We start from the raw sequence: 13617 nt of genomic DNA, 5'->3' as shown, positions 1-13617 counted from the left end.
TATATCTTCGATATCTGTCCGATAAGCACTTCAGGGCATGTAAATAGAAAGTTGCTGGGAATTTGCTTTTGTTTGGGGAAAGGAAATGGATCTGAATCACTTGAAACTGTCTTTGTGAACAGGACTACTCGTTATTTTCATCCCCCCTTGAAAGTCTTGTCTGTATATTATATGTTTTCCCAGTTACTGATTGAAAGACTAGTCCTGGATTCAAAATCAAGCTCAATGGGAAATCACCATGAGCTGGTTTTGCCTTTTAGTTCCTGGCAAGGCTTAATCTGTTTTCCACAAAACTGGCCACATTGGTATTACATTTTAGTCCTGGACTGGGCTTAATCTCTGTACTGGGAAACCGCCCCTTGAAGAACAAATTGGCAGAAGCAGAATGAGGATTACCCATGGGCATCTTTGGTTGCACACACCTGCTCGGTTAACCGTTGCACCAGAGTTAACCAAGTCCCACAGACATTACTCTAACAGGAACGGCTTACAGGGCATTTTCATTATGCCTCTTTGGCTGTGCTTTTTCTCATTCTAGGCTGTTTTTTTTACACCAGTAACTTGAACGTTAGTGAACGGACTGGCAGGGCAGGCAGGCACGTCCAGTGCTTTCTGTCTGGGAGGATTTATGGCTGTAAGAGCTAATGCAGGTTTTTAAGGGGCCCTGGAGGCAGGTTACTCCAGCCTGGCTCGATGGAAGAGTGTGGCCCCTGGGATGTGGTGGAGTTGGCTGTCTTTTCTGGGATCCGGCACCATACTAAGTAAAGAGGAAACCTGCCGTCACTGACAGGTATTTTTTTGTGATCGAGGGCAAAACAAAAGGATGTGTTTTGGCTGCAGCCTTTGACAGCAGCCAAAACACAATTAAAACTTGATGTCATATTCTGGTACTGCTTCTTTTTTTTTTTTTTTTTTTACAATTATTGTTTGCTGTCATTTATTTTTAAATCAAGCTCAAGGGAATGTGCATTTATTGTAAATTTTTCAGTAAGAAACCTGTTTTAGTTTCTCAACCTACAGGCTTTATTGTAGTATACCTCATTGCCATACCATGTACAAGAACATTGTTAATTAGTTTCTCATGTTGTCACCCATTGTTCCAAAACACAGATAAGCGTACCTCATATTCATGCCAATATCCTGACTGCATGACTAATTATGCTTAGTGTTTACACCTCTAACTGTGAGTGTTAGAATTTTTATTGAATGGCAGTGTTTTCTCATGCCAGCATGATGACAGTTGTGAGGGAGTTGCATGTAGTGTTTTGCCAAAATGTGAGAATGGAACGGGTTTGTTTGAAAACAGATAAATGGTGCTTATGGGTTGTTGTGAATGGTCTTCCTTCTGGGATTTGGCTGAATGGTTTTATGTACATGGTTCATAGAACTTGTTTTAGTGTTTTAGCAATTGTGAAAAACTTTTCTATGTTTTTCAACCAAGAAAAAATCAGGAGGAGTGAGTAATGCAGTTGAATCTGTGAAGGTCAGCAGCTTTATTGGGTTAGGTCGGGTAAAGTTTTTCTTTTTGTGGTTTTCTTTTCCAAACATCTCTTTGTTTCTTATTATTTTATCAAACAGTGGCTAAAACAAAAGAAAAATCAATGAATGGACCAGTCATTTTATTTAACAGAAAATGTTGGCACTGGATTGCATTTTATTCATATAAGAGGCAAGAAATTATCCTGGACCATGGCATTACTGTACCAATTATGAAAATCTAAAGACATTTTGAAAGCCCAGCAAACCGGTGTCCGTGGACAGAAATAATTTTTTATTCAAGGTTTAACGGCCTGAGAAAGAGGGGAAATTAGCTGACCTAAACACAGTAGATTAAACAGGGGTTGTAGGTTTATGGGGTCACTAAGCTGGCCGACATGACGTTTTGGCCACAGCGCTGATGTCGTCTACACTGTAGTGGAGATTTGTAAGAACCCTTTGGAGGGCTCAGCTGAGGGCCACTCAGGAGAGTGTGTGTGTGTGTCTCTCAAATGTACTTTCCATAAATACTGTCTGTACATCTCTGTCCTAAAAACCTTCTGAAGAACGTGTTTAACCACATGGTTACTGACTGAGATCCTCTGCCGTTTTGATCACTGGATACCCCAATCTGCGGTCGTCAGACACTGGTTACTGTAGTTGTCGAGCACCGGTTGCTAAAGGCAACAAACACAGTTTACAGTAGTCAGACACAGCTCCTGTCTTCTGCTCTAGTTGGCATTGAGGCAGAGTTAATGTGATGGCACTAGTGACAGTTCCATTACAGGTTATTTATGAGGGCCACGTCCACATGAAATAGATATGCAGATTCACAGCCCAACACTGTCAGCAGATGCTGAAGCATCATCTAGACTGGGTGTTTGTGAAGGGTGTAGCACTTTAAGCTGCCGCGCTGAATCTAGTTGATGGAACTTGAGAGTAAATGTGACCCACCGGTTGATGAGTTTGTTATTCTGTTTCACACATCCTGGTAATCTAAGGTGGGGTTCAAAATGGACACTTTTGTATTACCATGCCATAGGAAGAAGACTAGTAGTATCTCTGGCAATGAATGTTCCCTGCCAACATTGAAGTTTGTCAGCACCAGGAAAAACTTGTCAGCACCAGGAACAAATCTGTAATATTAAAGCATTTGATTATTATTTTCTTCAGTGTTGCCAATGGGGACACTTTTCTATCAGGTATACCGTCCTGCTAAGCTGGTCAGCGCCTGGCTAGCTCTCTTCTGGCTTGCCCTTACTGTATGGTGGAACTGCAGTGCCAACAGGGGAGACTAGTGGGTGCTATTGAGCAGGCGAAGTGTGTAGCAGAGACTACGTCCCACACATGGCAGCCTATCCTGTTTAGTGCCCTGGGCTCTGTTCAAATGTAGGGACTTGCTTCAGCAGGAGTGGCCTACATAGGGAATAGTGTGCCGGTTGGGGACACAGGCATTGGGGTCACATGATGGATGGATACCCTTACAGAGGGAACCGGCACAATGCTTAGTCATGATCAATCATCTCCCACACTCATCCCCCGTCTCCAAGGTCATTTGTTCCTCTTACAGTATCCATGTTGAATATACAACAGCTTTCCGCACCATATATACAGTGCAGGAGAGATTCTGATGAATATAGACCGGCATTATTCATATTGCCAGTTACACCCCCAAAATGTATTTAGGATAGACCTGTTTTGAAGATAGTTTTGAAGATATTGTTCCATTGTGTTGAATGGAGAAACTTTTTCTCTCTGCGCCCCCATCTGTCGGTCTGTCTGCCTGTCCCACTCTCTCTATCCCACTCTTTCTCACACCAAAAGAGAGGTTTTCTCAACCAGCCCTGACAAAGTGGCAACCTTTCACCCAGAGAAAAGAAGCTTTCTTCTCTACTTTATCAAGTGTTTGACGTTGATCGATGCCCATAGACAGGAGGAAGCATTTTGCCCCTCCCCCGACCCAGAAAGCCCAGCGCAGACCTGTAGGGGGTTCGAGGGGTGGGAGGGCGTAAGCAGGCCAGATAGACATCGCATAAGAACACCCTGCAGCCCAGGAAATGATATTAGCTCTGATCTGACCGTCACAGACCTTGCCTTTTCCAGGAAGCCACTAGTCACCATGGATACGTGATGGCTCCCTAGCCCAGGTTGTTGTTGGTCTCTAGAATTGGACTTATTGGCTATGGAAAGGGAACATAACATACTATGTGTTGACGCTGGGTCAAAATGCTAAATATAGGTTGCAGTCTGTTAACTGTTAATTATTGAGTTAGCATAGACCAGCAAAGTTCAGCTGGTTCCATGACTAATAAGCAGTTGTTTAAATTTCGTGTGGAGATGAGCGAGGCGAAGAGTGGTCATTTTGTAAATGGAGATTTCACACTGTTCTGTTTCAACCTCATGTTTCTTTGAATTACCAACTGCTGGAGAGGGTGGGTAGAACTTCAGCTGTCTGCCTGCTTGTGTAAAGTATAGTCATTAGTGTAATGTATGGCCCCTATGCAAGGTTGATTGAAACGAATGCTTAGCGTTTATGGTTGGGCCTTATTATTGTCCATGGGCAAAATCACCAACATTAATAAACATTAGACGGAGGAGCTGATGTCGGCTCTCTGGTTGTATCCCAACTGGCCCTCTATTACCTACTTAGTGTGCTACTTTTGATTTGGCCCAAAATAGAGGTGTAACATTGGGAATAGCCTGCTGTTTGGGACACGGATGGTGTTTTGCTGTAAGGTCACTGCTCTCGGAACGTCTGTGTAAAACGGACTGACCCAGCACTTTAATCACAGATCTCGTTTCACACTTGCTCTCAGCATCTACCGTGATCAATACACTCTGTCCAAAAAGCACCTGAACTCCTCTGTCACATGTTTTGGTAGAATGCCCTCCACACTACAACCATGATAGGCTGGCAAACATTTCTGTTAGTATTTGGTTAGTTAAACATTTGTCACATTTTCATCACTCGCCATGTAAAAGGTAGAACACCGAAATGTTTTTTTATTACTGTTTTTATTATTATGCCACAATGTTTTCATAATTTAGAGATTCCTGGATGGTTTGCCTACTCAAATTATTGATGGCCACTCTGTTGAACTTCAGTAAACCATCTGTAGTGTCTCCAAATGAAGCTTTTTAACAGCCTAATTCAATCTCTTAATATAGGCAATGTACAGTACATTTTGTCATCGATTATGGTTTAGGTCCTTCAAACTCAACTTTGGGAGACCTGGGACACCACTTGGGTGAAAATAATGATGAGGTAGAACAGATACCCCAGGAGGTCCGCAGCCTGCTGGTTAAGTGTTGAATACCTCTGGTTAAGGTCATAGAAGACTGCAAGTGTTAAACTCCTGGATGGAACCATTCCCAAACTAATCACAACCTAATCCCGTCTCTCCAGGGACATGTGCAGTGAACTATGCAATGTTATTATAATGGAAATGGAAAATAAATTAGATTAGAAATAGTTTTCATCATCAGAGAGCGTGTTGGGGATTTTACTCTTGGTTTGAGGATTGGCCATTAGGCTTAACTCGATTAAAAGGTAGCTGTACACCAGCGCATGTACAGTTACATGTAAGTGTTGTTTACAAATCATTCTGTATTGCATTATGCAATGATTGCAAATAAAACCGATACCCAGCTCCAATGATTTCGTAGCGTACTGAAAGGGTATCGTCCATTGCACTGTTTAATGGTGGGCTGTCCAGGACTTTGGACAGCAGCCCCGCGGTCTCGTCACTACGACACCCACTCCGGATTTAAATGAAGAGGGCTTATAGCTCTGTCAGTAGTTGCGTTGGCTTTATTTTGACAGTAGATTTAGGTAATTTGAGCAGGTGACGGCAAATCAGTAATAAGAATGCTGTCTTTTCCTAATTAACACTACTTGCGCTACTTTATTTTCAAAGCAATTATCTTGCAACTTCATTACTGGATAAGGCATCAAGACCTGCTGTAGTTATATGTTGAGGGCAGCATCCGTGCAAGGGACGTAATTTCAGCATAACATCGTAGGCCTCTAGGGGTTAAGACGCTTCACAATTTTACGGTCAATTTATGACGAGTATTATTTTCCTTGCAAATCTATGGGCTTGCTGGTCAAAGAAGCATTGCGCATTCAATCCCTCTAACCAAACAACCGATTCACTAATCCACTACCAACTTGTTGGACTGAATGTCTGCATTTCCACCTTTTGGATTACTGGGGGTTTTGCGCCGAGAAGACAAGAGGTTTGTGCAAGTGAAAATAAGCACACAATATTGCAAGTCCTATAATTCTGTCCAAACAATAATTTGATGCGCACCGACTAGCTTTACACCACAAGACTGAAGGGGTGCATGTGTTCCATACCCTTTTCGTGGGCATGCTGGTCGTGACGATACCTCTTCCTCAACGGATGATAATGGCTTTTCCTATACTCTGACCTCGAACATAGCCTATCCGTCACTACGACGCGTTCAGAGACACCGCACAGGCTACTCTTCGGATAACGTCTGACTCCGTATCATTTCGTAGCGTATTAAATTGCACTTTCCTTTTACGGACTCCTGTTTTCGCCTCTCAAAATGCAGTATCATTTTGGCTGGCCTTTGGCGTTATAAAACTGAAGAGGAATACTGGAAGTTGAGAAAACAATGTAATAACCACAGCGCGGAACAAGTAAGTACATCCAGTCAGTTCACAGTATGTTTTGTGACGTGGGCTCAATTATCGGTTGATGCAAAATCTGGGGTACGCATTAGAACATGCACACTTGCTCAGGTAAATATACATGTTTTTTTCAGGTTGGACCTCTTTTTTTATGTACGGGGTTGCGGTTGATTTGATTCCGTTCACATGTCTGTAAGCGCTGTATGAAAAATTATCCATGCGGCATGTCGAGAAGATGTCACTTCAGCTGGATTAAACGACGTGGCTCTCTTTAGTCTTTTTCTGCAGTTGTTTGAAGTGAAATCCGACTTTCATATGTTTCAGTAGTGGCTGATGTTCTGAGGTGCATAGAATTGTCTGATAGTAGAAAGTAGTTGGGAATAAACAGAACTACATTTTTTAGGCTTCCATTTAATCTCCGTACCTCACAATCCAACTGAGTATTTATGTTAACTAATGCATACCGAAGTGTAAACAAAACTGACTTATTCTTCCGCTAAAAATAAAAACAAGGTTATGTTTGTTGAGGACACTGCTGTTTCCAACACATTGAGAGGAAACCAGTTTTGTTCTCTCTCTCTCAAAGACACACACACACACACACACACACACAGAGCAAAATGAATTGATGGTTCTGCAGGATGGTGAGCCCACTGACCCATGTTCACAAAGCAGGGGAAAAGACAACTGATTAACAATATGATGGATAAGGTCGTCTGTCCTGGCCTCTCTCTGATCTTACCATCTCTCCCTAATTCTTTCACCACCAGCTGAGGCAATGCTGCAATGGACTGATTTCCCATGAGACTCTGTAATGTTGTCTATGGGCCTCCTCGGCCAGCCGTATATGAGATCAAAATATCACAGCCACGCCAGAGAGTGGACGTGTCATAGTGGAGGCACAGAGGCTTCTGATGATTCACAGCCTATGTTTGAAGTAAGGAATCTATGAAAATGTAAACCGTCTATTTTGGAACTGAGATTTTCCAGTAGGTTCTAGGTCAGTGTTTAGATTTCGGACAATAACCTGACCATTCAGTATTTAACCATGTGGAAACTTCTGATTGAGAAATATGTTGAGGCTCTGAGTAATTAGATCCTAATGTTTCACAGTAGAAAATATTACTTTGTACTCCACTACTCTCCTCCATGTTCATTGCATAAGCTTCTCGTGTTATAAAAGTTTAATATCCCTCCTATTGAGAAATCTCCTAAGCATGTTATGTTCTCAGATCTCTGTGATAATTAAAAATACATACAGCACTTCAAGTGAAGAAAGAGGATTGTTGTGTTAAAGAATCTTCAGAAGAGGAGGAAGTTCTATTAGTCCAGAACTATCGACTAATATTATGCGTGACCTTTGTCATATTTAGAAACCAAGTGGGAGAACTTTCTCGGCTTGGTTGCTCTGGTTAGAAATGCAATTTTTTTTAAACTAAGTTTTGTCTAAGGAAAGAATAAAAGTTAGTGTCCCCTTTTGGATAGGTATGGGCTCGCTATTAAAACCCGAAAATGAAGCACCATTTCTCCTCTACTTTTAGTCATGTTTCCATATCATCATCTGACATTGCCATGTATTTCCTCACAGAACAGGGAGAGGTGAGTGCTTTTCTAAATGTAGATAAAACTACACTGCGATGTGGAAAAAAATTGTTTGCTGGAATGATATATTTGAATTATTGAAACAAGTTATATGGGTGTTTCCAAGTGCAATGTTAAAGGTGACTCTTTCAAAAGATGAATGTGATTATCTAAGAGGGGGAGATATAGCCCCAGTCCCCAAATAACTCCTAAGCCCTACACCATATGCACTGTTTGGGAGCCGAGAGGGTTTGACAATTGTAGGCAATCCGGAAATAACTCCAACTTGCCCCCGGATAGGCTGGGGGTAAGATCCAACATGTTACTTATACCAATCAAATTTTCTCAGCTCTCAGCTGCTTAGGGGTTGATTTGGGATTGAGCCAGAAAGAGAGAGACCTTGAATGCTGAGGAGGAGTACACAAGACCCAAAGCCCAAGATCAAACCACATAGTGTCTTTGTCAGTTTGGAAGTAATTGGACTATTAACAATTCCTTATTATACATCACTGGAGGGCTGCTTGGATCTGGGGGTGAATAATAAGCAAGTATTACAGAAGATTATGCACGGTCTGTCCAATCAATCAAACTCTCAAAGAGAAAGGGGCCCATGTAGAACACACAGGATTTCGTCTTTTTCAATAATTTGTAAAGCATAATATTTAACGATCAATATTTTTTTGTATTTTTTTTACATTTGACTGTCAGTGTTCGGGGTTTGGAGAACGCAACACGCCGTTCTGTGATGTAGTGTGGGTGGATCAGTGCAGGGCATTCAAGACATGCCAAGGTGAAAGAAGCCAGTCTGGCCGCGGTTGGAGGCCTGCTTGAAGCAGAGCGGGGGCTGGGGGCTGGCTTGGCACCACACTGACTATGGCCTGTCTGGTTCTTCAACCTGTTGTACCTGGGAGTTGTTCCTTAATGCTAAAATGTCACTTTTGAGCAGTTTCGTCTAGATAGGAGGACTCATTGACTACTCTCCAGTTTTGTTGCTAAGACCCACCTTGCAACCATCTGCTTTCCTCATCGCAGCTGCGCTGGATGTTTGAACCAATCAAATGTATTTTATTAAGCCCTGTTTCCATTTGCAGTTGTCATAGTGCTTTTCCCGGTACCCAGCCTGAAACCCCAAAGAGCATCCAACAACAGAGTTTATGCACTGTGGCTAGGAAAAACTACCTAGTAGGGTTGAAACTTAGCAAGAAACCTAGAGGGGAACTAGGCTATGAGGGGTGGCCAGATAGTGGGAGTACATACATTGCTTGGCCACGTCAATGTTTTGGCATGTTCGGATGTTAAGCAGGGCAATACATGCATGTGGGCTGTGTCCAGAGTCTTCCAACAGAATACGAGTCCGCTTCATAACAAGATAGATGACGATGGGGATGATCTACTAAGGTAATACCAGGCAGGATCAACCAGGCAGGAAGTAACTCCTCCCACTTTGCCAGGCGTCAGACCAAATCCAGTGCCTTTCTGTTCACACCCCTGGGTCAGACTGCACATAATTACAGACCTTGGGGAAGAGAGGAGGCTTTAGTAGACACTTAAAGGTTGAGACAGTGTGTCTCTCACCTTTATCAGCAGATCTTTCCATAGTAGCGGAACTCTGTGGGAGAAAGCACTGCCTCCAGCTGTTTAGAAATTCTAGGTGGATGGAGAAGGCCTGCATCTTGTGATCTTAGCGTATGTATGGCTGGAACCAATTCAGACAGGTAAGTAGGCTCAAGTCCATGCAATGCTTTGTAGGTTAACAGTAAAACCTTAATATCAGGCCTAGACTTAACAGGCAGCCAGTGTAACAAAGCTAATCCTGGGGTAATGTGACCAATTTGTTTAATTCTAGTTAAGATTCTAGCAGCTGTGTTGGGCACTCATTTAAGTGAATTGTCTTTGCTTAGTCTTATCTTGAAGTAACAACAGCATGGATTTATTCTTCTGCAAACATTTTTGATAGAAGTTCCCAAGACTGAAAAAGGCCACTCTTGAAATATAGTCAAGCAAATATAGTGAAAACAATAGTGGTCCCAAAATCAAGCCTTGAGGAATACCTAAACGTACGTTTTATTTGTACGAGGACAGGCCATCCACCCACAAAAAATGGCTATCTTTCTGATGTACAGGATTTAAACATTGCAAGAATGTTTCCGTGTAGTCCTATATGGGCTTCCAATCTCTCCAAAAGAAGGGAGCGAGGGGTGTTGTCGAAGGCCAAACCAAGGTCAAGAAGTGATCCAACAGATGCAGAACCTTTGTCTGATGAGGGCAGGGTCAGTGTCTGAAATCAGACTGGAGCATTTTGTAAATATTATTTGTCTTCAGGAAGGAATTGAGTAGCTGGGAAACGAGAGGTTCGATATTGGCCGACAATTCTTAAAAAAAAAATTTAAATGAGGTTTTATTTCTGCCACTTTTAGTGAATCATGTACACATCCAGAAAATAGGGAAGGATGTTTCATGTTCAACATAGGTGGACCAAGCACAGGAAGGAGCTCCTTGATAAGTTCAGTTGGAATTAGGTGACAGCTGGTGGGTTTAGAGCTCATTACTATTTTAGTGAACGTGTTGAGTGATAGTGAAGTGTCCCAATTGATTCCAGGTCGGGGCAGTTCATGAGAATGTTGTCCAGCTGCAGGGGCTGGGCCTGGGAGCTAACACTAGCATAACTACCATTTCTGCCTGGTGACACAGATGCTGTTTTTTCCTTTTCTACAGTAAGACAACCCTTGCCTGATAATTGTGAGCAGCTCATGACACATCATCTGGAAGCAAACCGATGTTTGGGTAGAGAATAGCTTCCTATGTGTGATTCCTGATTTAATGACAACTGATTAACAAAATCCTATTCAAGCTCTATTTCATGCTGTCCACAGAACGATCCATTCTTTACCGTAGGTTCAGGCTGGTTGTGCCCTAATATACTAGCTGTTGGTAAGGTAACCTTGCTAAGGTTCTAATATGCTAATATTAACCTGGTCACTACACTCTCGTGTTCATGGGACGTAGGCTGTGCCTCGTGCCCATCCTCCCGATAACACCGTTGCACCTCTGATCCTGCCATGCTGCTGCATGGCCGCGGCTACTCTTTAGATGACCTTGGCTTTGAAGGAGATAGTACATCTAATTTCTGACTCAGCCTATACACGGCAGGAACGCTGCATTTAAATGTAGTTCGGGTGAGGACATGAAACTGAAAGTGCTCCAGATGAAATCACGCCCTAATTAATGGTGAACCTTTTAAGTTAATTTAAGATACTCATCCTGATTACACATGCATGTGTTTCTGGTTTGGCAACCATGTTGTGCTTTGTGTGTAGAACATTTCTGCCTGCCAGGATGTCTGCTGTGAGCATGTCCATCTCATGGAGCCTCATTGAGTCATGTTTTCAGAGCAGTCCTCTTCCTTGGGTCTCTTTGGAGTGAGATGTCAACGAGGCTGTTCTCTGGCTTTTGCTAAGGGCTCGGCTGCCTGGACTGGGCCTGACATCTGAAGCTGTCTGCACTGACTTAACAGACCAGGCCCAATATGGACCAAGCCTGAACCCAGAATACTATGCAGAGCCCAGATAGGAAAACAATTGTTTTGATGTTTATAATCATCAGCTGAAATTGGGACCTTTCCCGTCAGAACTATTAGAATCGTTAATAACAATAGAGTAAAACATAGTATTCTGGGTGCCAATTGAAGCTATTCATACAAGAGGTTGTGAATAATGTGTGTTTACACATGTGGAGCTAACCAGAACAGACCAGTCCAATCTCTATTAGACCCCTAGACAAGACCTATGCCCACCTGGGGATTTAACAGGTCTATGCAGTGTAGTAATAGATCTGCCTTGCAAGAAAATCTGTGTGGACTATTACCATATTGCTTGTACTTCTTTTTTTTTGTCTCTAAAGGTGTGTGCTGTCAAGTGTGACATTTGGTATTAGGCCACTAGCATATACTGTAAACCTAAACATTCTGACGGAACCCCCTCTGCAGTCTTTTTTCCTTGATTTATTGAATCCAAGCCAGAGCCTGTAAAGAGCTGAACATTAAAGAGCTGAGCGAAGCAGCAGTGAACCGAGCTGGAACAGATACATATGACCAAAAATCTGTATATGGGAGCAACAAGCAGAGCTCAGCACTAGGCTAGCACACAGCAGTGTGGAATCAACATTACAACCCAACTAATCTGGATCTGGAACAGTACAGAATCATTTTACATGGAAGCATATTCTGTAGATGTTATAAATCTCTCCGCACTGACTCGTCTGCACGCTCTGACTCAGCTGGAGTTTGAAATGGGAAGGCGATGGAGACGGATGCTCTCTCTCCACACACCCTGAGGAACTCTGTGATATTTTGACCATCAACTCTGCATCTCAATTACACGAATATAGTGCTTCATTGAGCCACTGCTCTAATCCAGGGTGGAGTGACATAGTTCTTCCCATTCTGCACCTAATTGGCCACGAGAAAATCTAGTTGTTAAACTGAAATAATAGATGTTGGCCAGTAGCCATGTAAATGTCTGTCCAATGCTCTATAGCTTTGTGGCTACGTGCCCATAATCCTGTTCAGCGCAATCAATATAAAATAGGTTTTTGGATGTCCTTTAAACTAAGTAGATCTTGTTAAAAGTGGAATTGCTTAATACCATTTCCGACCTATAAATTATTGCTATAGACCTATAAATTATTGCTATTAATGAATAGATTCTTAAAGAATATCTTTAATGATATATGATATACAGTGTAAGTCAGGTAGGGTTATTTACATCATGATATACAGTACGAATGAGGTAGACGTATTTACATCATGATATACAGTACGAATGAGGTAGATGTATTTACATCATGATATACAGTACGAATGAGGTAGACGTATTGACATCATGATATACAGTACGAATGAGGTAGACGTATTTACATCATGATATACAATACGAATGAGGTGGACGTATTGACATCATGATATACAGTACGAATGAGGTGGACGTATTGACATTGTTAGAAATTGGCGGTTTCGTATAGTGGTCAAATAATGTAGAACTGGTATCAAATCGAGGGAGAAGTTCGCTCAAAATTGCAGCACAGATGTCATTCGGTGAACGTTCCATTCTCTTCTCATTGTAATGTTGGTTACAAGCTAACATATACACTTTCTACCTAGCACAGATCATGTTTCTAGAAGTCAACCCCCATGCCAGATGCTCAATGTAACATTCCTGGGGTTAGTAGAGTGCAACCTACAGAGAGATAATCTAAACAGAGATGTTTCAGTTGTTCTCATTATCTAGGCACATTTACTTCCAATGAAACGTACATTCATATTGTAATTGTTAATGCTCAGATTCCACAACATCATGATATACAGTACGAATGAGGGCGACCTATTGACATCATGAAATACAGTACGAATGAGGTAGACCTATTGACATCATGATATACAGTACGAATGAGGTTGACATATTGACATCATGATATACAGTATGAATGAGGTAGACCTATTGACATCATGATATACAGTACGAATGAGGTGGACGTATTGACATCATGATATACAGTACGAATGAGGTTGACGTATTGACTTCATGATATACAGTATGAATGAGGTGGACGTATTGACATCATGATATACAGTACGAATGAGGTAGATGTATTGACATCATGATATACAGTACGAATGAGGTAGATGTATTGACTTCATGATATACAGTATGAATGAGGTGGACGTATTGACATCATGATATACAGTACGAATGAGGTTGACGTATTGACATCATGATATACAGTATGAATGAGGTAGACCTATTGACATCATGATATACAGTACGAATGAGGTGGACGTATTGACATCATGATATACAGTACGAATGAGGTAGATGTATTGACTTCATGATATACAGTATGAA

General features: G+C 41.9%; 1 protein-coding gene across 3 annotated transcripts in view; it reads left to right on the top strand.

The window, feature by feature from the left end:
• The first annotated feature begins 5643 nt into the window (after nt 1–5643).
• The window catches only part of fam163a (family with sequence similarity 163 member A), a 28880-nt gene continuing 20906 nt past the window's right edge, over nt 5644–13617 (top strand). For 2 of the 3 annotated variants that reach the window (XM_020048922.2, XM_010871392.3), the window contains exon 1: nt 5859–6145. The gene's annotated coding sequence lies outside the window, so the exon portion shown is untranslated. Of the gene's footprint in view, nt 5716–5858; nt 6146–13617 lie in introns of those variants that run through there. The other variant, XM_020048920.2, reaches the window with a different exon arrangement.

Source organism: Esox lucius, chromosome 8 (genome assembly GCF_011004845.1).
Source record: "Esox lucius isolate fEsoLuc1 chromosome 8, fEsoLuc1.pri, whole genome shotgun sequence".
Lineage (NCBI taxonomy): Eukaryota > Metazoa > Chordata > Actinopteri > Esociformes > Esocidae > Esox > Esox lucius.
The sequence above is the reverse complement of the archived record's forward strand: the minus strand, read 5'-3'. Positions and strand labels throughout refer to the sequence as shown.